Source organism: Rattus norvegicus, chromosome 3, assembly GCF_036323735.1.
Source record: "Rattus norvegicus strain BN/NHsdMcwi chromosome 3, GRCr8, whole genome shotgun sequence".
Classification (NCBI taxonomy): Eukaryota; Metazoa; Chordata; class Mammalia; order Rodentia; family Muridae; genus Rattus; species Rattus norvegicus.
The window spans coordinates 113,327,045-113,353,991 of record NC_086021.1 but is presented as its reverse complement, the minus strand read 5'-3'; the positions used below and the strand labels follow the sequence as shown (position 1 = coordinate 113,353,991).

General features: G+C 40.9%; 1 pseudogene across 1 annotated transcript in view; it reads right to left on the bottom strand.

Annotated features, from left to right (window-relative positions):
• Positions 1-2,574: 2,574 nt before the first annotated feature.
• Positions 2,575-26,947, bottom strand: part of Dcdc1-ps1 (doublecortin domain containing 1, pseudogene 1) — a 410,625-nt pseudogene continuing 386,252 nt past the window's right edge. Inside the window, exons 35-40 of the transcript NR_175340.2 lie at positions 26,259-26,390; positions 25,441-25,542; positions 19,429-19,565; positions 18,023-18,199; positions 6,143-6,293; positions 2,575-3,401 (exon numbers count right to left, since the gene is read on the bottom strand). The product of NR_175340.2 is annotated as a doublecortin domain containing 1, pseudogene 1 (transcript). The remainder of the gene's footprint in view (positions 3,402-6,142; positions 6,294-18,022; positions 18,200-19,428; positions 19,566-25,440; positions 25,543-26,258; positions 26,391-26,947) is intronic.

The window sequence follows — 26,947 nt, the reverse complement described above, 5'->3', positions numbered from 1 at the left end:
CTCTAGCCATAGTTTCTAAGGGATTTTGGGGCAAAAGCGAACAAATTTACCATCTTACTTTTGCTCTCTATTTTCATTTTGTTGATTTGTAAAGCAATATTTAGTTATTATGTACACCTTGGTGACGTGAAACACTACCAAGTTGTGTTTCACAAAGCTCATAGAAGCCCTCAGCTGAAATGTTTAGTTATACCTAGTCATTTAACCTCATACACGTGGGTCAAACTTTTAAACACGTTGCTTAGAAATGGGCAGCTTCATCAGGGAACAAAAATCAGAGGTTGGCAGAAAATGCCAGTTCTCCTGAAGATAATCATCAATGTGGGTGTCAGTTATTGATGCCCTGCTCACCTCAAGGTAGTGAACCAGCAGGGAACACATTTTGTGGACAAGGTTATGGACTTGAGGGTTTTGCCTAATATCTGATAATAAATGGCTTTCAGTTGATAAAAAAAACACTGAAATCTGACATATGTATGAAAATGATTCAGACTTGATAAACATGTCCTCAGAGGAAACGACTGTTTATCAAAAGATTAGAAGAGCTCACTGAATCAAAATAGCCTTTTCTATAGTCCTCACTACCGTGGAGGAACTGTTCCTCCTGTTCCTCCCTGGGTCAGACTCTAGCTAGTGAAGAGAGTCGATCATAAGGACAAGCTTAGGACTGTTTTAGTACAAGTTAGAGGTGACTATGAATGCCACAGATATTCTAGGCAAGCTGTCATCTACAGAGTACTTGTGGCTGCTTCACTGGCAAAATGTGATGTGTTGATGACTGTTAGATTACATCTAAAACCCCATTTACTGGCAATAGTGGAGTTCATGTAAGGCATCTGCCTGGTGCCTGGTATGGCGTTGTGTGATATTATCAATTTTCGCTTCAGGAGTGTTCGTGTGCAGCAGGGAGACTCTGCAAGGAATCTGCACATTTGATCTAGGGTGAAAATGCCATTTTCATAGCAAAGCAACTTTTCCCTGGCAGTAAATGATAGGTACTTCTGCACCTACAGAAGTGCATTTATTTTCATGGAATTTTGAAAAAAAAGCATTTCTTTTCTTTACAGGGACTGTGATCGAGTCTTTTCATTGTAAAGGAAGAGTGAGTTGGTGGGAGTCCTGATGGTTCACTTTCCAACTGTGGGCAATGTTCTTTAACATTTCCTGCTTATTTCAGATTTGCTAACAAAAGAAAAAGAAAGAAAAAGAAAAGCAAATGAGTCTTGGAGTACGGCCTCTTCTGCACCTTGGACCACTTTCGCTTCAGTCACAGCGCACTCTCAAATGCCTGTCCCCTAACACATCACCACAGTGTTCTAGGGAGCAGGAATTTATTCAAGCGGCCCTGCTGATTTGCAGAGTGGAAATAAATATCAGGCCTTTTGCAGAGGCGACCAAAAGCTCCCTTCAGTAGAAACGATGCACTGTGTTCCTGCATCCAGGAAGGTGGGAGCCTTTATGCTGTTTTGTACACACCTAGCCAGGCTGCCATTTATGTTCATGTGAACTGTTGCGTGGTGTAGAGGAAGAGGGGCGGTTCCCTGCAGCATCCCACCAGCAAGAGAAAGAAACTCAGGCCTGGCACTCACACTGCCATCTGTTTCCTACAAGTTCTTTCTTCTTCCTAGAAACAAATTAACAGGTGAATTCTTCCTGTCTTCTAGAAGTGACATTAAGACTTCTAAGACACACACACACTCAAACCTCCCTTCCTTATGTGAATTTTCCTTGAAATGCTGCATTTCTATCCTTCCTTTGCTCTTGTGTTGAGGATGAAGTCTATGATACCTTACTGCCAATCATTTGCCATAACTACCCACTGTCCTTCTCACGAATCACATCCAACTGTGCCTCTAGAGAGCCCTGCAAAATTAAAGAGAAATGGTAGAAAGAGGCAGAGAGGTCTCTGTAGCACCAGCCATTCTAGTTTTATTGAGTATGTGAGAGATTTTAACAAAAGATCAAAAATCAGAGCGATGGATCCAGAAAAATGCCACTTGGAGTCAAATTTAGAGTTAGGTGGCCAAAGAGCCATTTTATTATCAATGTCCTATCTATACACACACACACACACACACACTCACACACACACACTCACACACACTCACACTCACACACATACACACAAACACACTCACATACACACACATACACACACATAAACATACACACACATACACATACATATACACACATACACACACATACACACACACATACACACATATACACACAGAAACACACACACTCACATACTCACACACTCACATACACATTCACACACATACACACACATACACATACACACACATACACATACACACACATACACATACATATACACACATACACACACATACACACACATACACACATACACACACAAACACACACACGCACATACACACACATATATACACACACATACACACACATACACACATACACACACATACACACACATACACACATATACACACACAAACACACACACGCACATACACACATATATACACACACACACATACACACACATACACAGACACACACACATACACAGACACACACACATACACACACAAACACACACATGCACATACACACATACATACACACACACATACACACACAAAAACATACACACAAACACACACACACATCCATATATGTAAATTCCTTGATCCCTTTAAGTTACTTTTTTTATTGAACATTTGCTTTTTTAAAATTTTATTTATTTATTTATTTTTACACTCCAGATTTTATTCCTCTCCCACCTCCTTCCCCCAACAGTTCCACATCCCATACCTCCTCCCTGTCTGTCCCCCCATGTCTCCAGGATGTTCCCACCCCAGCAGACCTCTAAACTTCCTGGGGCCTCCAGTCACTTGAGGGTTAGGTTTCAATAACTAGTGGTTTACTTTCTCAAATAATGTTCATCTAAGACGACCATCTTACTTGTATTATTTGTCTAAGTTTGTTGCCTTTCCAGGAACAGGAATGAGGAATCCAATGTTACTTCACATAAAATGTGGAAACTACTAATCTTTAAAAAAAGTGATTGTTTAAGAGAGCTGGGGGGACAGCTCACAAGCACAATGCTCAGTATACAGTCAACTACTAGGTTCAAATCCCACTGCAGAGTACAAAAGAGACTGTGTACAAGTTAAGAGAGACAGAGAATTATCATGGCACATGATATGATAGGAGCTTATGAGAATGCACAATCAACTCTATGAGTAAAATCCAGCAAAAGGTAAGAGGTTCTGGTTGAAGTCAGCTGGGAAGCTGCAGGAGAGACAGTAGCTGCCTGGATGGAAACACCACAATGTCTGTTGCCTCAGGGCCCTGCTGCCTTCGGATCCTGACATAATTTGCTTTCACTTCCATCATTTTCTTTTTTTCTGTTAAAAGAAAAAGCATGTATATATATTATATATGTATATGATATATATTATATATATCACATATATATATATGTATACATATATACATACATTCAGAGACAGGCCAATGTCAAATGCAGAGTGATGAGGGCATGTAAGCTCCCTCAGCAATTCTTGCCCACCCCCTGCGCTCTGACACACTTGTTCTGCCGACACAATCAGGCATATACTGCCAATCTTTGGGTGTCATGCAACTGGAGGCACCCACAGGGCTTCCTTCTAAGTATTACAACATCTGAATAGGAAGCTAACATAGGAGTGCTCAAAAGAGACTGAGCCCATTGGGAAAGTGAAAATGAAATCGTTCCAAAGAACATTCAGGTTTTATTGCAAATGACAGAAAACATTCTTAATTGTGCTGAGGTGAGCAAAATATTACATTACGAAAGCATCTAGCTTGTTTTGTCAAATGAAATGCATCTTTAAAAAATGTAATTCTTTGGTGACTGACATTTACCTGTGAAATGATTTTTGCATTATTGTATATGAAATGAATTATCATCATGTTTTGAGACTCTCAGGATGTCTTATTTTCTTACAGATACTTTAGCTAGTAAGTCACAGAAAAATCATTTGTGGAATGACTAATTAGTTAGAACTTATAATAATAGTGAATGAATGCATGCAAAAATCATTTCCCTTTTAAAGAATTTGGAAAGTGTAGATTTCAATTATATAGTTATTTTTATTAACAAAATGGCATCAATAAAATAAAGTTCTAAGGAATAAATAATTGATTCTGTGACTAATCACATTACCTAAATAAACATGGCACACTGGGAAGAATTTAGGCAACTTGGAAAACTCGCAAAACCTTCGCCACGAAGGTGCCATGGACAACCGCGTCTACAGGACAGGGGACAGCTCTACCTTCACAGAACTGTGCATTTGTAAAACTGAAGATTCAAAAATGAATGCTTGTCCACACAGACTTGTAGACATAGCAAAGAGAAAAGTGGTAGGGAGAATAATATTTGAATTTCCAATTTTCTTAATCTCCTCACGGACTTCACTGGGGACAAGAGTGTTGCTGGGCAGGCAGCCTGGAGTTTCCTGTATGGTTTGGTCACCTTTTGGAATTGCTTTCCTGATGAACATTTAGCTTTAGTTATCACTCAGACCCAATAAACACTATATGGCAAGGAGGCTCACGCTGAGAAGGTGCACAGTGCAAGACTGAGTGCACTTTGCCAGAGCTCCTGCTGTACTACCCATTCGCTTATGTTTTCACTGACTGTGATCATTTGAGGGGTGCTCATTGTGATGGTTAATATTGACAGCCACTAGACAGGAACTAGAATCACCTAACCTCTTGGCATGTCTTTGAGAGAGTCTCTAGACTTGGCTAAGTGAGATGGGAAGACCTAGTGTATATGTGGGTCTCACTATCCTATGTGCTGGGGGTCTGGGCTGAATAAAAGAGGAAGTAGGTTGAGCATCAGTGTACATGACTCTCTGCTTCCTGATTGCAGGTACACTGTGACCTAAGACTGGCAATCTCCTCTTGCTCTGGGTCATTCTCTGCCATGGAGGGCTGTACTGCTAGGTATTTAGCCAGAGCAGAAAGAAAAGTAACTAGTGCTTTTATATTCACGAATAAATTGAAGATACTCGGGAAAGGAAGTTTTGTGCACATTGCTTTTATAGGGTGTAGTTTGACTATACAGAAATCTGTTAACTTACATTTATAAAATTTTACCACTTAACTATTGTTGAATGCATCTAAGGCACAACATTCTGAGCTAGGGTTCTAAGCAATGATATGAAGGAAGATAACAGAATACACAGAATGAAAAGACTGGGGCCTCGTCAACAAGCTAGAATAGTGCTGAGAAAGGCTTTGTCCCATCCCTCCGAATAGTGTTAGGCATACCAAGAAATAGGTATCTCTCCAGCTCTCCACAAGAAACTCTATACTTTTATCTCTTCTGGGCTAAATATGAGGGTATATCACATCCCAACTGTCTTAAACCCTTCTATTTATCCCCTTAATATAACACAGACATAATTTTGTGGTGTATTTCTAAAAGAAAAAAACTCCATTATTTTTATTATAGGGATATCAGGTAATTTACTTCCTAATCTTATAATTTCCTTAATATGCAAACAATGTCTTTGTAATTTCCTGAAGATTATGTTTTTCTAGTATCTACCTTCCTACAGAAAGGAATTTAAACCCTTCAGGATAAGATAGAAGACTAGAGTTTATTTTGTATACATATGTCCTTCCCATTTTTGTCATTTATCAAAGGAAATGAGGAAGAAGTAGAGTGCATCGAAACTAGCATGTTCTTACTCTTGCAACAGAAAGAAAATCTGAAAGCTGAGAAATTCCATTAATAAAGCATGTTTTTGAATAATTTGAATAGTAAGATGCCAACAGAAACCTCACTTTCCTCAAGATTCATCACTAAGGAAATGCCTTCAGTCAAACCTCAATATTTATGTAAATATGCCTGGAGATAGCCCAGGACTCACTGAAATTTGAATGAGTTTTTTTTTTTTTAAATAAACAGTTAACTGTCACTTTCTTGAACACACAACTATAAACTTCACTTTCATAATAGCCCATCACGAGGAGTGTAATTACTAAAATTCATCCTCCATTGTTCAAAGTTTAACAGGCAAGGATTGTGCAGGGAAGACTGAATGCTTTAACTCTTCAAGACTTTGATAAAAAAAGGAGGTGTTACCTGTACCTTTGGAGGTTATAAAGCCATGTCCTGCGGACACGCAGACAGCCATACCCTTCTCTATTTCGTCCCATGACTGAATGAGCTCCCCATTTGAGGTATAAAGGGTTTTGGCTGGGTGGGACATTTTCAGACGAGCCGTGCAATCATCCAGCAACTGAAATACAAATGGAAAACCACATTTGAATGACAAATGCCTCAAAAAATTATTAAAACTCTTTGAGACAAGGCTTCTTGTAACACAGGCTGTTAGCCCCAAATTCACTACTTAATTGATGATGACTTTGACCTTCTGGTCCTCCGGCTTCTACTCTTGAGTGCAGAGTTACAGGTGTACCACAAGGCCAAGTTTATGTTACTGAGAGTGATCTTAGGGCTTCATGAATTGTAGGCAAGCACTCAAGGACACCACATCTCAATCCTCAAGCAATGCTTTTGAGAGCACTCTATCCCTACTTAAATATCCATATAGCTTCATTATTGGGCACAGGTAAGGAGAGGTGGGAGAAAGGACACACAGTGAATGTCTGCTGATGTGTTTAACATGAGGGACTTCAGGGGTCTTTGGTAAAGTTTTCCTTGTCGGTCTAATTTTTCCACAGAAGGCACCGTGATGTTTAACAAGTTTCTAAATATAATAAACTCTAGATTAGGAATCTAGACACGACAGAATAGCTTTAAATTTTTACTTAATGACCAAAGAACTAAAAATACAAATAGTGAAGAAATCCAGACACTTGTCCTCTGTGTCACAATCAGCAGAGCCTGTGAACCTGAAAGACATTAAAAGAGCCCTTGCAGGTAGTTTTAAATCTTATCAATTGAAATACTTTCTAAACATAGATTCATGGAACGATAAAAATATTAGTATAAAACTTGCTTTTTAATTAAGAAGTTATGATCAGAGAAATGCAAATCAAAATGACCCTGAGATTCTACCTCACACCAGTGAGAATGGCTAAGATAAAAACCTCAGGTGGCAACACCTGTTGGTGAGGATGTGGAGAAAGAGGAACACTCCTCCATTGTTGGTGGGATTGCAAACTGGTACAACTACTCTGGAAATCAATTTGGAGGTTCCTCAGAAAATTGGAAATAGATCTTCTTAAAGGCCCTGCAATACCACTCTTGGGAATATACCCAAAAGATGCCCCAAAATGTCACAGAGGCACATGTACCACTATGTTCATAGTGGTCTCATTTGTGCTAGCCAGAAGATGGAAAGAACCCAGATGTCCCACAACAGAAGAATGGATACAGAAAATGTGGTTCATTTACACAGTGGAATACTACTCAGCTATAAGAACTAGGACATCCTGAGTTTTGCAGGCAAATGGATGGAACCAGAAAATATCATCCCGAGTGAGGTAACTCAGACCCAAAAGGACATGCATGGTATGTTCTCACTAGTAAGTGGACATTAGCCAAAAAAAAATACAGAATACCCAAGATACAGCCCACAGAACTCAAAAAGATCAACAAGCTGAAGGGCCCAAGTGAGGACACCCCAGTCCCACGTGAGAGGGAGAAGAAAGCAACCACAAGTGGGGAGGGAGAGAGGACCTCGAAGGGAAAGGAAACAGGGGTAGGTGTTGGGGGGTAGACAGGAATATGATCTGGTATTGGGTGGGGGAAAAGGACTGAAGCCCTGAAAGCCAGGAGAAAGAGTGGAAACAGGCAACCTCGTAATGAAGGAAGTTGGGAGGACCCTCCAGAATGTACCAGAGATCTGGGAGGTGAGAGACTCTCAGGACTCAAAGGGGGGACCCTAGATGAAAGGCACTACAGTGGAGCGAGGGAACTTGTTGAGTCCACCTCCAGCAGAAAAATGGGGCACCAAGTAAGGGATGGGTTTGCTATCACACAGTCAAAACTCTGACCCATAATTCCTCCTGTCTGAAAGAACTGTTGGGATGGAAATGTAGAAGAGCCCAAGGAAAAGGAGGTCCAGCTCCAGGGGAGGTCCTAAGACCTGACACCATTTCTGAGACTATGAGGTGCTCACAAAAAGGGACCTATCATGACTGCCCTCTGAAAGACCCAATAAGCAGCTCCAAGAGTCAGATGCAGATATGTGCACCCAGCCAATGAACAGAAGAAGTTGACCCCTCTTGTTGAATTAGGGAAAAGCTGGAGGAAGCTGAGGAGGAGAGGGACCCTGAAGGAGGACCAGCAGTCTCAATTAACCTGGACCACTGAGATCTCTCAGACACTGGATCACCAACCAGGTAGCATCCACCAGCTGAGATGAGGTCCCTAACACATAGACAGCAGGGGACTGCCGGGTCTGGGTTCAGTCAGAGAAGATGCACTAACCCTCAAGAGCCTGGAGGCCCCAGGGAGCCTGGTCTGGTGGGGGGGGGTGGGGACGTCCTTGTGTAGATGAGGGTGGAGTGGGAGTTGGGAGAGGAGGTATTGGACGTGGGACAGTTGGTGGGTAGACCTGGAGGGGAACAAAATCTGGAGTGTAAAAATAAATAAGGAAAGAAAGGAAGAAAGAAAGAGAGAAAGAAAGAAAGAGTGTCCTTCAGAAAAAAATTAAAGTATGTATTTCAGAAAAAAAAAGAAATAGCTTTTCTCAGCTGATATGAAAAATCATTGTGTGAACATCATAGGATTTTATTTGCAGGAAGCTTTGGTCAATCAAATAATCAAGAACTTATAATAAAAACGAGATCATTTAAATGAATAGGTAAATAAGCAAAATTTAGAGCATTCATAGTTTTTCTGATTACTAATATTAGATATTCAGTGGAAGAAAAATAATCCCCCAAACAAAACCCAAGAGAAATAATTCTTTTAAAAATGAGTTCCTTATATGAAACTATATCATTGTACTGATGGACCAAAAATCTGTTTCAGTGCACATAAGACTGTCATACAACTGGCTGTGAAAAATGGATATCAGAAAGTTGTCACTTTTCATGAAATTAATTAATAGTATTATACAACTGAGGTCAAAACACCTGTGTGATGATGATATGGGGTTGAAAAGTAATTCCATAACTTCTTTACAATTCAGTAAACAATAATCCTCAAGTAAATATGATAACAAGATGAAATGGTGAGTAACTTCCATTTCCAGGTAGCAAACTACATCATAGATTAACCTTAAAAGCATTCGGTTCTGCAGCTCACTTAACAGCAGCACGAAGTCTATGTGGCATTCCAGGGGGACCAAGATGAGTCAGTAAACAAAGTTGAGAGAATTCTTCTAAGACAACAAAGAAGAAAATATTTCCACTTATATTCTTTACCAGAAAAAATCCTCATAGTTGCTAAAAGGAAAAAATACAATCATAAAACATTTAGAAGAAAAATCATTGAATCTTGATGTTACCTTTGTAAGGTGAAAGATTTTCTAAAACATTAAAAGCAACAAATACATTATTCTTAGTTATCTTTTTGTATGTTAAAAAATCATAGACAAGGAGGTAGTTGGATGCGTGTCGGCACAGATCTGATAGTCACATGAATAATGGAAAAGGCTCTCTCTCAACATGCAAAATAGTTCCAGTAGCAAAACAATTCAGAATTTCATAGGAACCCTAGAAAAATCATAGTGTTATACTGTTCTCCAGAATAGAATATTCTGAATGAAAATAAAAAGCTTGTCAATATTCCCTGTACAAGTCACTGGAGGCAAATAAGCTAGCCCGAGCCTCTAACAACTCCCCTCAGTTAAATCTGCATGTGTCTAAAACTCTGCACTTAGCAGCAGAGCTCCCATTGGCTGGCCAAGGCTTGGTCACAGTCACTTGTACTACCCGTATAGACACGCTGGCAGTATGTGTCCAAATGCTCAAACATGTTTTTTATAAATTAAAGGTAGCAAACAAAACCAGGAAATAAATATGAATTTTTATATCATTATTCTTCACAACAGAAAAACTTAAGACAACCTAGTTGACAATAATAGAAAATTCAGTAAACAAATGTGTCTGTTGGATAGCTTAGTATGATGTGACCAGAAATATTATGTTATTCTTAAGTGTTAAATTATATGAGGAAAAGCCACAACGGTTTCTTAGATGAGCAGAGCAACTTTGAGAACTGATTCGCCATAGGACTTACTATGCTCTTTGGAAACCATGGACAGTCACATTTATACTAAACTAGAATAACATTACTGTGAATGACAGCATGTCCATTTCCTTATTGATGCTCTCAGTTTGATCACTGACTTAATGACACTCTTTGTTTTTTTAATTAGAAAACAAAACAAGTCACTTAATTAACCAATAAATTTATGGTGATTATTATGGAAATAAAACTATAATAGATATATATGGTGTGTATGCATATATGCATGCATGTGTGAGATGTATGTGCATGTTTGTATGTGTATGTGTGTAGGGAAAGGAGGTATGCATGAATGTGTATAATGTGTGTGATGCGTGTCTGTGTGTGTGTGTGTGTGTGTGTGTGTGTGTGTGTGTGTGTGTTCAGATATAACTTCTAAGGGTGCCAAACCAATGCTGAGGGTGATGGCTTAAACAGTAGACCATTTCTGCTACCTGGAGAATGCAGAGTCCTGGCTAAATCAATTCTCAGAGGTCTCTGTTCTTGGCTCACAAATAGCCACCTTCTTGCTGTGTCACTATATGTGAGAAAGAGGTGGGGGAGGGAAATAGCATCTTCCTTCTTTTCTCTTTGTGGAGTGTGTGTGTGTGTGTGTGTGTGTGTGTGTGTGTGTGTGTGTGTGTATGTGTGTGTTTGTGTGTGTTTGTGTTAGTGCACAAAAGTGCCCATGTGTGGAGGTCAGAGGTCAATCTTGGATACAGTCTGTCTTTTCACATCCTGCTTTTTAAGACAGTCTCTACTTTTACCTTGAGCTCTCTGATTCAGTTACTCTTGCTGACTAGCAAACCCAAAAGCTTTCCCATCGATGTTTTGCTGGCACGGGGTCCAGGGGTCTGCTTGCTTTGTGCTGCAAGCATTTTTATCAACTGAGCCACCCTTAGCATGCTTTTTTTCCTTTTCTTGAAAGGCCACTAATCCTATCTAATCAGGACCCTCTCCTCATAGTTTAATTTATCTTTAATTGCTACCTAAGCATCCCATCTTTGAGTATAGTCACATTGGGCTTTAGAGCTTCAATATTTGAACTTGGGGTAAGGAGTAGGATGTAATTTACATTTTAATAGTCACTGTATTTATGGGTTTTATATTTCAAGGCAAATAATGTAAAATAGCTGAGGTCCTACCTGGGATAGAAACAGTCTGGCAAATACATATAAGTGGGTATGTGAGAGAAACTTATGTATAATTTGAAAAGCTCCAACCAAAAAGGAAAAAAGAAAAATACCTTTCCATTTGTATGACAGTACCCTGCAGATATGCATCTAATTTATAATTGGGAAAATAAATATAACTTGGTAAAAGCATAATAAAAGCAAAACAGAGGTCAAATATATCCCCACTTCACTTGGTTTTCACTGAGACAAAGTCAATGAGCTCTCAAACGCCTTTTTACAATCAACTAGAAAACAAAGTGTTTTCACTACAACTACATTCAAAGCTATCTAGTCAGGTTATGAGCTTGGAGACATTCTTAAGTCTCAGTGTTTCATGAAGATCTAAGTCTATTCCTGGGCTTCTTATAACATTGACTAGTGTAAGTCAAATATTGATCATTTTGAGGAAAAAAATCCACAGTAAAGGACCGGTGTTCAAATATAGCCAGCCTCCATCCATGCTCTGCTTTTTAAATATAGCTTTCATAGCCGAGGTTTCCTCAAGCTGGGCACAGTGGCATCTGAACCCACTGTGTGTAACTGTAGTCACTAGGTACTTGCTGATCTAAAGAGGAAAGACCTGTTTCTTATCCCTGTGGCTTCTACTCCAGCATTCAGATCCATTCCTTAGCTAAGAACAAACATGGGAATTTTAAGATGCTGTGATATTAGACATAAAACAGAGATAGGCGAAGACAAATATCTCAGACTAGGGAAGAAGTCCTGGGCAGACATAAATCAGAAAAGGATGCTGGTCCTGAAGAGAGCCACTGGCCCTGGAGACAGAGCTGCCCGGTGACTGATAAACCAACCCCAGCTGAGATGAGTGCTGCTCTAGCAGTGTTCAGAGTGTGTGGTTAAATCATTCATAAGAGCCATGGTAGCAAGAGAGCATCTATGCTGCCCAAAACTCGAATGCCATCTGGGGATTTCACAATACTGAAGGTAGTAGAGTGAAGTACTTTGTAATATGCCCATTTCCCATGATTCCAGTAAAAGTTCAACCATGGAAACTCCCAGTGTCTTCGAAGTGTGTTGTTACCTAACCCTTGCAAGACATCTGAGCTCTAACCTTCCTGCTGCCTCCTTCCCTACATGGTCAGTTTTCCAGATGTATTCCTTAACAGCTGGAGAGCCTGTGAGGCCAGGTCTCTAACAGACCACCAAGACTCCCTGCAGCCTCCTAGTTTAAAAACAACATAGAGCACTGAAAAGGAAGAGGGAGGGGCCAATTTTTTAAAAAACAATGCAGCGTATGTCTAAGGATGCTTGTTTACACCAGGGTGGCATGGTCTTCCCCAAACAGGTTTCCCAACACCCTTTCTGTTTTTCAGAGACAAATTATGGTCTGATCATTTTAGTCTGGAATAATGTTGCAGACAATTCTGACCCTCCCCCAAACATTCAGTTTAAAATCCTAATTCGTAATTCAACTGTATTTGAAGATGGAGACCCTAAAGAGATGTGCAAGTTTCAACATGGCTATGAGGGAGTGGCTCAACCTAACAAGGCTGGTTCCTTATAAGAAGAAACAGCAGAGTTCCTTTTCCCTACACACAAAGGGAAGGCCTTGACAGGAAATGGATGGAAGGCGGCCTTAGTAATCAGAGGGGAAGCATGGTGGCAGGAGTGGGGGCTACTGATCTTGTAATAATGATCAGAAATGTAGCCACAAATAGGACATCCAGCCATCTATGAAGTCTCAAGATTCGCCTCCAGAGACCTACTTTCTTAAGGAAGGCTCCACTTACTGAAGGCCCTACAGCCTTCTCAAACAGTGCCACAAGCTTCGAACCAGGTATTCAAACACCACACCTGAGAGGTAAAACCACAACACAGCCTAAGTGGACTAATACCCATCACTTTTGAACAATGCCTCAAGACAGTCATATTTCTCCCTATTTCTTGACACAAGCACCATCTATTTAACATTCCACATCAACTCAAACACTCATGCCTTTGCATGGAGTCTAATACCATCCCTGTTGTTGATTCATAGCCCTTTCTCAAGGTCTGTCAGAGTGGGTAATGGATTCCTTTGTAGCCTTTTTCCCTGTCTCAGGTGGGTAAACCCTCTCTTGATGGCTCTACTGAACTTCTACTAACTTGACCTTCATCAGGTTTGTTAGTCCTTCTCTAAGAAGACGACTGGCTTCTGTATCCTATAAGAACAATCTTCATTCATCATACAAAAACACACAAAACACACAAACACACAAGAAAGAAAAATAAAACTAACCCATGTTATAACCCGATACAAAGGGAACGCTTACAGCAGTTAAGTCCTCCTGTGCTGTTTTCAATTTACTCATGTATGTGTGTTTAGAATCCAATTCCACATGCTTTAGATTATGTTTATTTTACTTAGTGTATCTCAACCATATTTGTTGTTTTTATTCTCTCTTAAAGCTGATTTTAATTGAGTTATAATATTCCATCCTATGGGTTATAACTCACTTAACCAATTTCTGATTGATACATTTTATAATTATTTCTAGTTTCTCACTATTGAAACTCTTTCTGTGATTAATATCTCTAGCAAACAACCTTTGCATAAGTTCATAAAAGATGTTCTTGGAATATGTTATGGTTTGAGTGTGAAATGTCGCCCACCCCCAGTTTCATGGGCTTTACCACCTATACCTCATCCTGGTGTCAGTAGTTAGCAGAACTATTAGGAGGTGGGGCCTTATTGGCAAGGCAATGCTTGCAGATAGGACATTGTGGGTTGGCCTTTGGAGGTCATGGCTATCCCCAGTTTTTTCTCTTCTTCCTTGTCTACCAAAATATGAGAAACAACAGAACACGCTCCTGTCCCCATGAACTCTGTCTTGGACTCCAGTTATGACTGGAACCATGAGCTAAGACAAATCCTTTCTCCCAAAAGTCTGTTATGTTGTCACGACAACAAAAAGCTAATGTGGATGCATTCAGAAGGGCACTTGCTTCTAAGATTCACAACCAAGTAATTGTTCTCTAAAAAGTTCAATTTCCATCAATATGGGCGTGCCAATTTCTCTGTACCCAATTAAAGCCTGGATATATTTTGATACTGTTTATCACCTTGAGGAGACAGCCCAGTAAGATGACAGATTAGAGGTTACTTCTGTGAAAGCTGGCAAAAGAGAGATTAAGAATAAGAAAAAAAGATTTTATTTTTAAAAGACAGCAGAGGTAAGCTGATTCTGAAATCCATAAAGGAAGGAAAGGGTCAAAGGCAGCATGTGCCATCATCAGATGAGCAAGCTGAACACAGCTGCCTTGGCACAGCTCCTTGGCCAAGAAGAAGACTCAGAAACTGTTTCCAAAAGGTAATCTGGATGAAACAGGCAAACTTACCCTCAGGACAAGCCAGAAGTCTTCATGAGCTTTAAATCTAGTTGTGGGACATAGTCAACAGTGGAGAGCAATCCGATTTTTATCACACCATGTAACTCAGAGGACAGTGGCCTTGCACTATTTTGAAACAGAGTATATTGATAAAATCTGGCTGCCTCGTGAGCCTGAGAGCAGGGAATATCCTCATGCTGGGGAGCCTTGATTTGGTCTAGCAGAGCTTCTGGGTGGGGAAGACTCAGTGAGGCCACTGTAGGAAGTGGACACCTCCTAAGCTGAAAGATGCAGGTGACAGGAGGCTGGCTCCAGCTGAGCAGTGTGTAGAGAAAGAGAGTCCCATCACAAGTGACTCAGGACAGGTCTCACTTGAGAATTAACCTCCTGTTTAATAGCTCTGAACCAGCAGGTGGATTAAATTCTGGATCCACCTCTCTGTCATTCCCTTCTGTGGAGCACTAGACCTCTGAAGTCCCAGCAGCATATACGACCTTCATGATATTCACAGGGCATCATCCCTCCTGCAGGGACGGGTACTCAGGAGATCCTGAAAGGCAGGCCCTCTGCCCGCACCCACCTCGGTACTGAGGCTCTAATCATTCGATCAAAAAGTAGGGCAATGAGCTGCAGAGGCCGTTATCAACAGAAGAAATCACCAGCAAATACTGTAAAATATACTTCCTATCCTTAGCTGCCAGGGAAATCAGAATGACTGCCATGAAGCAAACGAAGAACAGCAAAGGCTGGCAAAGATGGGGGTGGGACAGGAACCTTTTTTACCCAGCTGCTGGGAAAACCTGTGCAGTCACTATGAAAATCAATACAGAGGCTTTTCACATAACTGAATTTTGAAATAAGTGACCCAGCTATACCAGCATAGGGATCCAGTTGAAGGACACCGGGTTAGCATGCCACAGAAGTACTAACATATCCATATTCACAAGAGGCCAGGAATAGAACCAGCCTGGATGTCCACCCATCAGTAGATCAATGTATGCAATATACACAATGGAACACTATGCAACCATAAAGAAAAATGAAACCATGACTTTGCAGAATAGTGGATGCAACTGGAAACCACATTAAGCAGGTCTATAAGTCAGACTCAGGGAGGAAAATATTGCATATTTGTCCTTCTACATGGAACCTAATTTCTAAATTATATAGGTGCATACATGCATGTGTGTGTCTATGTTTGTAGGTCATGGAATTAGAAAGTGGGTTAGGAGAAGGATGGGATGGAATTTAAGGAACATACAAGATAGAGAGGGCTAAGGATTGCATGTGAAAGGAAAACAAAACAGAGAACTTACTGGGAAGGAAGGGAACCAGGGGACTAGGGTTGGAAGGCAATGGTGGGTAGTGAGAGAGAGGGGACCTGGTACGGGAGAGGACAACTGGGGATAAAATGTGGCACACAAATGTATAGAAACTCCCTATAAAGGATCCAACTCAATACTTTTTATGCTAACTTAGAAAATTAAAGATAGCAACAAAGAAAATGGGTATAATTTAAAACTTGTCAAATATAGTCAATATTGCTATGAAGGCCATTAAAGCACATAAAGCTGTCTTTACATAATGGATTGTTTTGTTTGGTAATGTAACAATGTACATTAAACAACTTGCCTATGAATGTAAGGGGTCTTGGTCATCCAGACATCCTAATTTAATGAGATCCTGTACCTGGTGTTGTCTACTAATGATATTAATCTCTCAATTACACAGTGCTTCAAAAGTGTATAAAAGTCTACCCACTGATGTAAATTAGAATGATAAGTCACATCTTCTAGCAATATGGATTCCATGCATAGAAAAGGTATAAGGTTACAGAACTCAAGACGTGCCTTTCATCCTCTACAGTGTGAGCCCTGCGTGAGTCAAAAAGCCAACTTCCATATGTAATCTCTGGAAAGTTCCTTGTAAGTTTGTTACACTGTATCAGATAGCCTCTTTTCCTCCTATCATCAAGCTCCATTCTATCACTGCACAGTCTTTTACCACATGATTGCCAAGGCTAAGTGCTCTCTCAGCAGCAGCATCGGCAGCACTGACTTTGGCTTCTGAAGAGACCAATTGGAAGAGGAACATTTTAGACACACTTTGGTGTCTCTCCTAGGAACCGATCTTTTGATGATAATCATTTTCCTGTTTGTCTCCAGGTGAATAAGCATTCTCCTTTCATTGCTCACATTGAATGTTCTACATTTTCACCTCAGTTCTCAAGTGCGCCAGGTTAGCCATCCACTCCTGAGATGTGTCTGCACCCCTGGTTCTATCCGCAGAAAGGCTCTCCCTGGAACCTGGAGCAGCCTTAGAGCTGGGCTTAGCGGAGATGCTTCTTTTTTCCAGAGCCTTCATCAGCATCGTGAACGACCCTAGGTCTGTCTGTTGTGCCCTCTTGCCTCCCCATTCTTGCTTTGTTATTTTGACATTATTTTTGGGAATCTCCGTCCTCCCAGGAAAGTCTATGCAAACATTTCACAAATTAAAGTAGGTGAGGCACTATGAGCATTGTAGCTGAAAGAACTCCAGAAAAGAAGAGTAAGCCTACTTGCCTTAAGTTTCCACTTAAAGATGAAGGCAAACTTTAAAGATATTTAAAGATAATGTCAAACTTTAGAATTTTATCCCTCAAATTACAGTTTATGGACAACTGCTTGTCTCCTATGCCAATACTTTGGATCTTTGGGATGAAGTGGAAATTCTGTTAGTCCAGGATGATGGCATATAAGAATATGGCAGACTTTCTCTAAGAACTAGGGTTATTTTCCTATAAAGAACATAGAGTGAACTATTCATGACAGAGTATAGAAATAACTCTCTTGTAAGCTAGATTCAAAGTGAATGAGGAAAAATACTTTAAATTATTATTTTAACTATTAAAAATAAATTGGGTCCCACTCAGCCCCACCTGGCCTTACAGTCACTATTGTAGCTCAAGATAACCCTTAGCTCCTCATCTTCCTGCCTCCACCTCTCAAGTGCTGGGATTCAAAGCTTGGGATACTACACCTTCTCTTAAGTGATTTAAATTATAGTCTTGGTCTGGAGTGCATGCAATTGGCATCGTTCTCTTCTGGTCATTTGCAATATTTGAATTTGCACATGCCGTCAGTTAGCCTTAGACTTCTCATGTTCACACATGTATGCTCGTTTAATAATTTGATCAGCCTTGTGTGGAAAGTATGATTCCCACCGGACAAATGAGAAAATGAGGTTCAGAAAAGTTCATTAACTTGTCTGATCTACCAATCTCGAGATGTCAAAGCCGATGTCTGATTCCAGGCCTACTTGCTATTCACATTAGATTTACCTCTGGAAAAGCACTGGCACAGACATACGTGCCATCCTCGGGTCTGCCTCCATTCTGGTAAGCCCACACTCGTTTCACTCGGGGAGCCTGGTACAGGCTGTGCTGACTCTCTGCTGCACGTTGAGCTTCCGTCAGAGAGCGCCTGGACTGTAGTTCTTGGCCTTCAGAAAGGTGTGCCTGTCAAGGAGAGTCCGGAGAATGCAGCTTGGGGAGAACAGTCTGGTATGCATAAGGAACATGATGGAAAACAGAAATGCCTTGCAATCACAATTTATACTGAATAATTCTCGTAAGCCCAGGCCTCTTCTGCTATACCCTTGGGTGGATTCCCCTTGCTTCCATGAAGCACTAAAGGCGTCAACAGCTATTGGGGTAATAACATGGATAGATTCACGTTGACAAAGCACTTAACTCATTTGCAGCACTGAGAGCATTGTTTCAGGTTGAGTGTGGTGTTCGTTCCTCCTACAGGAGACGTCTTTGCAACTAACAAGTGAGCTTTTGATTTAGAACCAGCGCTCCATTTCTGTTAGCTAAGTGATGCTTAGGGGACTGTGTGTATCAAGTCCTAGCTCACAAGTTTAAGAAATGCAGCTGCCACCCTTTTGCTTTGCCAAGTCCCTGCCTGGCAGCTCCTAACACTACCTCAAGCATATCCTAGCTCAATGCTTGGTTACTCGCTCCCTGACTACGGATTTATCCTTCTTTGCTTGGCTAAGTATCAGGTCTCTAACAATGATAAGTTCTTCATGCCAGGCACCTGGATTTAGACACACACTTGAACTTGGCATTGAACGCATGTCACGAGTTTGAGAAGCCCTATTAAAATAGTAACATATAGCTTGATTTTTAAAAAAAAACCCACAAAGCATACAGGTTCCCCCGCCCCCAAGTCTCTATCACTAGTCCTGTCTCAACAGCTGACCTTTCTTTCTCTTTTCAACTTTTTATGCTTGGCAATCTTGACTGATTAACCAATTGGCTGGAACCCCTCTTTCGACTTCTTCCTTCTGAATGTCTCCATTGTAATCAGTCTTGTGGTCCTTGCTCTTTTTTACATACTGTGTCACACCCTCAGGAATCATGACTGATGAAGCCATAAGGTTCAACTTGACTACACTTAGTGTAATTACCTTTGTATGTATCCACTGGGCCTTTTCCTTGTCTTTGCTAAGGTCATAATTTCTGGTCTCCATTCAAACAAAACAGACTGTCATGTGAGCTGGCTGTCTCCAGGATACCTACTCTCCAAATGCCAACTCAGTGCTCGGCATATGCTTATGGTGGTCATAGCTGCTCAGTTGCCGAGAGCATATTAATAGCATGAATTAAAAATCCAGCACGATGCTTTCACATGCTGCTAAAAGGGGCAGGGTCTTTAATGTCTTGGATCCCCAGGAATGTACCTCTGTCTGTCTTATCAGTTCCACGAGCTTTGTTTCCTCTTGAGTCTGCTCAGTCCAGCCTCCTTCAACTACTACTGGCTGCAGAGGGCTTCCGGTGGGGACCATCACGGCTGGCTGACAGGCTGCTACTCGCCGCCCTGGAAAGAAGTCCCGAGAGATGCTTATTTTGAGTCTAGGCTTTCAGTTTTCAGAGTAATCGGGGTTGACTTTCTATGCATAAATATCTCACCCACGATCAGGAACACAGGCTAAAATACTAAATCTCTCCTAGAAGTCAAGCTGCCTAAAGGTGATAATATTTAACAATATTCAAGCGTGGGTCTTTAAGTGGCCAGGACTTCACAGACAGAAAAGGAAGGCAGCGTGCTGACTTCCACCTGGTCCTCGCACAGCATCTGCGATCTGCTTCAGCAGTAATTCAGTCAAATAGAATTCATGACCTTACTTAGTTCCCATCATATCTCCCAGTCTCGGAACATATGTTTTGTTCTTTGCACTAATAACAAGCCTTCCCCCACAATTAGCCTCACAGCCTGGGGATTAAGTATTTCTAAAATAATATTAACAGAAGAGCTGGGAGCCCCCCCTTTTTTTCTATCTAATAATACCCCATGAGCATAGTTCGCTTCTGATGCCTCTGCTGAGTCCTTTTGCAGTTTAAAAGGCTGGAGTAAGAGAAACTATTTATTGGAACACTGTATTCTGAGGAACTGCAGGCATAATTTATTAAGTGTTATGACTCAAACCTTTATATTCCTTCAACTTTGAATCCTTGTAAAGTATTCTCAGAATCATGTGTACATGATACTGTTTTCTCTTTCTGAGCTGGAGGTCCATTCAGCACTGAATCTCCTACTGTTCTCTAAACTTCCGAAGCACACAGCCCTGTTTTGTGTTGTGTATTTTCAGCTATATGCTTCAGTCAGTCTTTGCTTCAAACTTAGGAAGGCAAATGGCAAGAAAACAATTATCCTACAAACGGTGGCTGTGCAGGTCAGTATATAAAGAATAGAACCCGAAGCTTCCATGAAAGATGAGGCAGAAGAATGGCTAGTTTGAAGCCTATCTGAGTGGACGCAAGGCTAGCCAGAGCAACTTTAGCAAGCCTCCATCTGAAAGTTTCCAAATTTAAATTAAAAAGGATTGAGGGCACAGCCCACTGTTGGTACACTCACTGCGCACACTCAAGGCTAGGGGTTTGATTCCCAACATTTAAAAGACAAACTGAGAGAGGGGAAACTGGCAGGAGGTGCTGGCCAGAGATGTGACAAGAGGCTGTGAGGAGGCCACAGTCAGGGGGATAAATGAGAGCTATCAGATGAAGTGCAGTCTAAACTTTGTTGCCAAGACCATGTTGGTTTGAAGATTCTCTCATGGTGGCTACCAAACATAACTCTAAAAATAATTCAGGATTGATAGAGTTGGTAAGCGCAGCTGAAGTTTATGAGAAGATCCAGCAATAAAAATAAGCTTCTACAACAGAGTCTCTGGGAAACCGGAGCACACCATGCCCACTAACATCTCACGTGCCATCTAGGAATGTAGAAAAGCATGCCTGGGTCAATCGTTCAGTAAGTGACAATGACAGCATCACTAGGTGAAGTGCCGTGGACCACTGTAGCCTTGCTCAACACAACCCATAAAAAAACTAGTTTTTAGCCCATTTTATTCACTCTGTGCAGACAATATTAACTTGTGAAACACATATTACCCCAGCAAATATCATATTTAGAATGCACCTTAGACATTCAAATTCTGTTCAGATAAACAGAGTTCAGCAATAACACATCACTTACACAGCTGAGGGCCAGAAGCTGAAAACAGGAACCGGGAAAATAGATTATTTGGCATTTCTTTCTTTCTGTCACCTTGCTTCTAGAGGTCCTCAGCAAACAAATGCATTTGCAGCGCAATGTTCATGAAAATGCACACAAGGTTTTATCCAGAGGAAAGGCTTTCATAATATGTCATAATTTACATATGTAAGCATAACAAACTGAAACCAAGCAAAGGGGTTGTGTGTGAAAGACTCATTTTCTCATTCTAGTTCCCATATATTCTGCTTCATTTTACATGATATGGGGATCCCATGCGTTTGCTGTTGGAGCCATGCCTCTTCTCTGTTCCCAATATTCCATATCAAGTGAGTGGAGCCCTGCTGACAGCAGACAGTTTCTCCTATTGGAAGTTGGTCAAAACAAGCTGAGGACTCCTATTCCAGCCTCAGTCTCCTCTTCCAGGCTAGCTGGAGAGCATGAGTGCTTTGCTGTTGTTTCATGTTGCCTTGTTCATCACTTCCCCTCATTCCACTCCCTTACTCGGACACCCACCTTTTGCAGTATGTGTGTATGGGGAGGGATTCTGAGTAGCACAGCTACCTACCTGGGTCATGTGTAGCAAGGGTGATACTTTGGTCTGATTTGTACTACTGAGCTTAATTAGTCTCAAAAAGTCAAGTCAGGAAATATACTGTCTCCTCAAGGACCCAGGTACCAATATTTATTATCTATTGTGAGTTAACCACAATAATTCGATATTAGCTACATAAACACAAAATGGTTACAAAATACTTACTATTATTAATAGCACTGATCATGCTTACGAATGAAATACAGTCAGGTTAATGCACTGTTTTTTACCATGGTACATTCTGCAATGACCAATGGCTGTAATAATGGGGAATAGTCAACTCAGCAACTGTTTGCATCCTGCATTGTTCCTCTCTCAGGTAACCTGAAGACGTATAGAAGTAAGCAGAGGTCCGTGCCTATAATCTCAGAATTTAGGAGGCAAGGGATCATGATTTAGACTATCCTCTGTCTCTGTCTCTCTGTGTTTGCAAGTGTGTCTGTTTGTGTGTATGAGAAAGAGAGGGGGGATGCTGGGTGAAAGAGAGAGAGAGAGAGAGAGAGAGAGAGAGAGAGAGAGAGAGAGAGAGAGGCAGAGACAGAGAGAGAGAGGCAGAGACAGAGAGAGAGAGGCAGAGACAGAGAGAGAGAGAGGCAGAGAGAGAGAGAGAGGAGCAGAGAGGGAGAGAGAGGAGGGGGGGCAGGGGAGGGGAGAGAGGGAGGGAGAGAGGGGGGAGGGAGAGAGGGAGGGAAGGAGGGAGCATAGAAGAAAACCCTAATAAATAGGAATTACAGTTACCTGAGCTAAGACTTGGCTCTTATTTATTCTAATAATCTCCACAACTAGTATAGGGCTTTCATCAGAGTAAGACATATAACTATGTGTTAACTTATGTGTAAAAGCAACACACACACACACACACACAAACACACACACTCACAAACACACACACACACTCACATACACATTCCAATTTTTAGTTGGAGACAGGAGTTAGCATTGAATCTGAAGAGAAAATACATCTGCTGGTAACTCCACAATGGCCATTCACTAACCAAATATAGACTACATCAGTGTTGGTGCTATTGATGGTACCAAGCTACATTTAAATGTCTTTTTGCAAATTATAGCAAAAGTTGAAGATATAATGTAAAACCAAGATTCAGCAGAAGCAATTCTGCCAGATGCTGTTTTCAGTTTGTTGCTTTCAACTGATTTAAGTCAATAAAGAAATGAAGCTTGGAAAATTCCCTGAAGTGAATATATTGAAATTCCATTCATTTTTTCCCCCTTCAATCATTTTACAACTAGTCAGGAACATATTAGAATGGTGTAACATTTCTCACCTAAAGGGGACAGTCCCATGCACAAGTAATTAAAATAGTATCTTGAGGGTTATAGGGGGAAGGCGGGGGAGAGTTCAAGATGTAACAAATTGCTTTATCCCAGGAGTAGAATATGTGGGGAGGGGAAACCCCTGAGAAAGGGCAAGCAGTAATAACAATGAGGAAGAATCTGAGAGGGTAAGAGAGAGAAAGCCTGGGAGTAGGAGTGAAACTTTCTCACGAGCCCAGACATTTTAAAGCATATGATAAGCCTAGGGTTCTAAAAGAAAATTCAGAAGGGTGTGTCAAGCATGGAGACAGAAGAGCTTACAGGAAGGGAGAGCATGAAAGTCTGTATTGAGAAGCATCAGCCTTATTACTAAGGATGCTAGGGAACCTCAGCAGATCTTATATCTGAGCTACGTTCACACCTTTGTGTTTGGACAGAATCTATTCAGTTCCAGAGTCTCACCCTTGCTCACATTACCTGAGTACTGAGATGGTGGGTCCACTGTTGACCCACCATAATCTTAGTTACCTTTGAGGATTGTATGTGTAGCTGTAATCCAGATTTATTGGTGGCTGTCAGAGTGCCCCCTACAGGCAAACTCTGACTTTATTATAATCCCACCTGCATGCTGCAAGACACCCTTCTCGTGCCAGTACAGTTGATAGCTGCTATAGTGACAACCTGAAGGAATCATAGGAGGCGAATTGAGAAGTGGTGCCTGAGTTCCAGGAAGTGTTTGCCCATTCCCCCAAAAGATATGGCTATTTCCCATTGGTAATAGTCCCATAGTCCATACCCAATCAATAGATGATATGCTTGAATTTGAATAAAGACAATGGAGACTCTTGTAGTTAAATTCTCTGATGCTAACTAGATAAAACACCAACCAGAAGCACTTGGAGAGGAGAGGGGTTATATGACTTGTAGGTTATTGTCTTATCATAGGGAGAAACCAGGGCAGGAACTCAAGGCAGAAGCTGAAGCAGTGACCACAGAGAAATGCTGCTTGTTGGCTTGCTTCCCTTGGCTTGTTCAGTTTGCTTTATTATAAAATCCAGGTACACCTGCCCAGAAGTGACACAGTCCAAATTGGGCCAGGCCATCTTGTATCACCCTAATCAGGGAAGTGCCCCAAGACACAGGCCAACCGGATGGAAACAATCCTCCATTGAGATTCCCTCTTCCTCTACTTTTTGTCAAGTTGGCAAACACTAAGTAGCACAGACTTAAGGAAATTGGAATCCATTGGAGATCCATGAAAAAGGTAACAGGACTTTCTAAAGACTGGCTTGAGGAATGAAAGGGGCGTGATAACAAGAATTACTTGCAGGTTCCTGTGAGAGAATGCCTGGATGGATAGTGGAGATAGACTTTATCTCCACAGATAGAGGAGAAATGAATGAATTGGCATCAGAGTGACATGACAGCTCTAGTTTGGACTTGTCTCTAGCACACCCAAGTTACAATGTTTAGTAGTATGGGGAGCAGATGTTTGGAGTAGTCTTTCTCTCACAGCTGGAGTCAGTACTTGGGATAACAATGGACACGGAATGGACAAGGAATGGACATCGTCTGTTTCACAGCCAGAGTTGCCTTTTACATTGAGAACTGTGTGTGCTGTGGTTGAAAGAAGGTTCATAGACTTCAGACAAAAGATGGCGTTTATAATCCAAAGGCAAAATTCAGAGACACCAATGACAAAGATTGGAATGCGTTCTTTCCTCAACTCGAGTCCACAGGTCAGCAATGCTCTCCAAGCAATCACCTGCAACTCGAATGCTTGGAACAGTATACAGTCAGGAAGCTACGTTTCTTTGAGAATGGTGCAAAGGACACACAATACCCACTGTTTGCTTTCATTATGAAAATTGTACCTTATATTGCATTAAGATAAGTCCTTGGCTCACTGACCTTGACCTTGAAGACTTTAGTACTGCTCTGTCCTAATTGCTGAAATGAAAAGTGTCCCATAAGTAAACTTTACTCCTCATCAATAAAATATCAAAAAATACCAAAAAGACTTTAAATTCACAGGTCCTGTTTTGTTTATTTCTAAGGTCTCTACTATGTCAGATAAAGGAATATTTCAAAATCAAGGAAGATAACATTCAAATTTTTAGTGTATGTATATATTGCTTTTAATATAAAATTTACAGATACAAAATTAGTACTGAATGGCTATGCTATTAGATTTTATACCTTGTTCAAACTTACATAGCATAATGTTTATGCAGCATGTACTGGCTACCTATTTTGGTATCAAGCAGTAGAAAATAATTGTTGATAGCTGCTGCCACATTTGGGATTAACCAAAATGACCAGACTGACCTTTCAACTGTCGCACCTTGTGTTTCATGGTGTCCAATTCAGCCAAACCTTTGGCCCTCTTCAGCCAGTTTTGTTTCTTTAATTTTTCTGATTTCCATGGAGCTACAATAAAAGATTAATGTTTTGCACTAATAGTGCTCTGTTATCAAAAGTAATTTATCATAGGCACCAATAACTTACAAAGAACTTTCTGCTCTAAGAGACAGATTGGATTAGAAAGATGTAATTAAAAGAGGTAAGGGCTGTTAAAAGAAACTTCATTTGAAAGATGAGAGGGCTTAGGGCATTTCTGTATGGAAAGAGGTGGTCCAGGAATGAGATCAAAACTACTTTATTGTATAGATTTACCATATTCAATAGCCATATTTCATTTCCTGCTTCCACCAACTGTTTGGCGGTGATGAAAGCCAGGCTTGGGACCATTCATTTTTTGAAACATCCACCTACTGCCTAAAGGGTGCAATTCTTAAAAATGAAAATGTGCGGACAGGTCGTCCTCCGTGTGAATTAAACTCATTTGTTATTTTCTAATGGATACCATTATTCTCTGCCTTATACACCAAGCATCTCTTTATCAACTAAATTAGACACTTTTCCGTGCAGAATGTTCCATTCCAGTAAGAGAAAAACAAGCAAGAGCGCAAATATATGCATACAGCTCCTTTTGCACATGTATTAATTGACCGATTGGCTCTCTGCATAAATACGATATTATTATGGTGACATTATACACACTTAATTCATTTTTTCATGACATAAAATATATTTCTCCCTCTCTTTACCCACTGTCTACAAGGAAGCAAAACCTAACACCTTACCATTTAGAGGCAGAAACGGCTCACCACAAGACACCCACACAGCAACAGGGCTTCTGAGGACATGAGCAAGCAGGGACTTATCTATGCCCTCCACAAAATCCAATCTGCTCTCCGTTCTCCTTCCTGAGCTTTCTGGGAAACAAGGGACACATTTAACTCTTGTCAGTTAATACTGAATGAACATGTTTTATAAATTAGTTTTTTTCATAATTATTACCCAAACTGGAGCCAACACATACATTTATTTAGTCAGAAACTTCATAGACAAAGAATTGAATATGCCCTCAAATACTTTAAAATGAAATAATTCTTTCTTTTATTAAGTATTTTATTTATTTACATTCTAAATGCTGTCTCCCTTCCCAGTTCTCCCTCCATGAGCCCCCTATTCCATCAATCCTTCCCTTTGCCTCTGAGAGAGTGCTCCCCCCCCACTCCCACCTCATCCCTCTAGCATCCCCCTTCTCTGAGGCATCAAGCTCCCACAGAACCAACTGTATCTCTCCAACTGAGGCCAGATAAGACAGTACTTTGCTCCATATGTAGCAGGGTTCAGGACCGACCCCTGTATGCTCTTCGGTTGGTGGCTTAGTCCCTGGGAGCTCTAAGGGGTCTGGATAGCTGATACTGTTGTTCTTCCTATGGGGTTGCAGTCCCTTGCTCAGCTCCTTCATTCATTCCCCTAACTC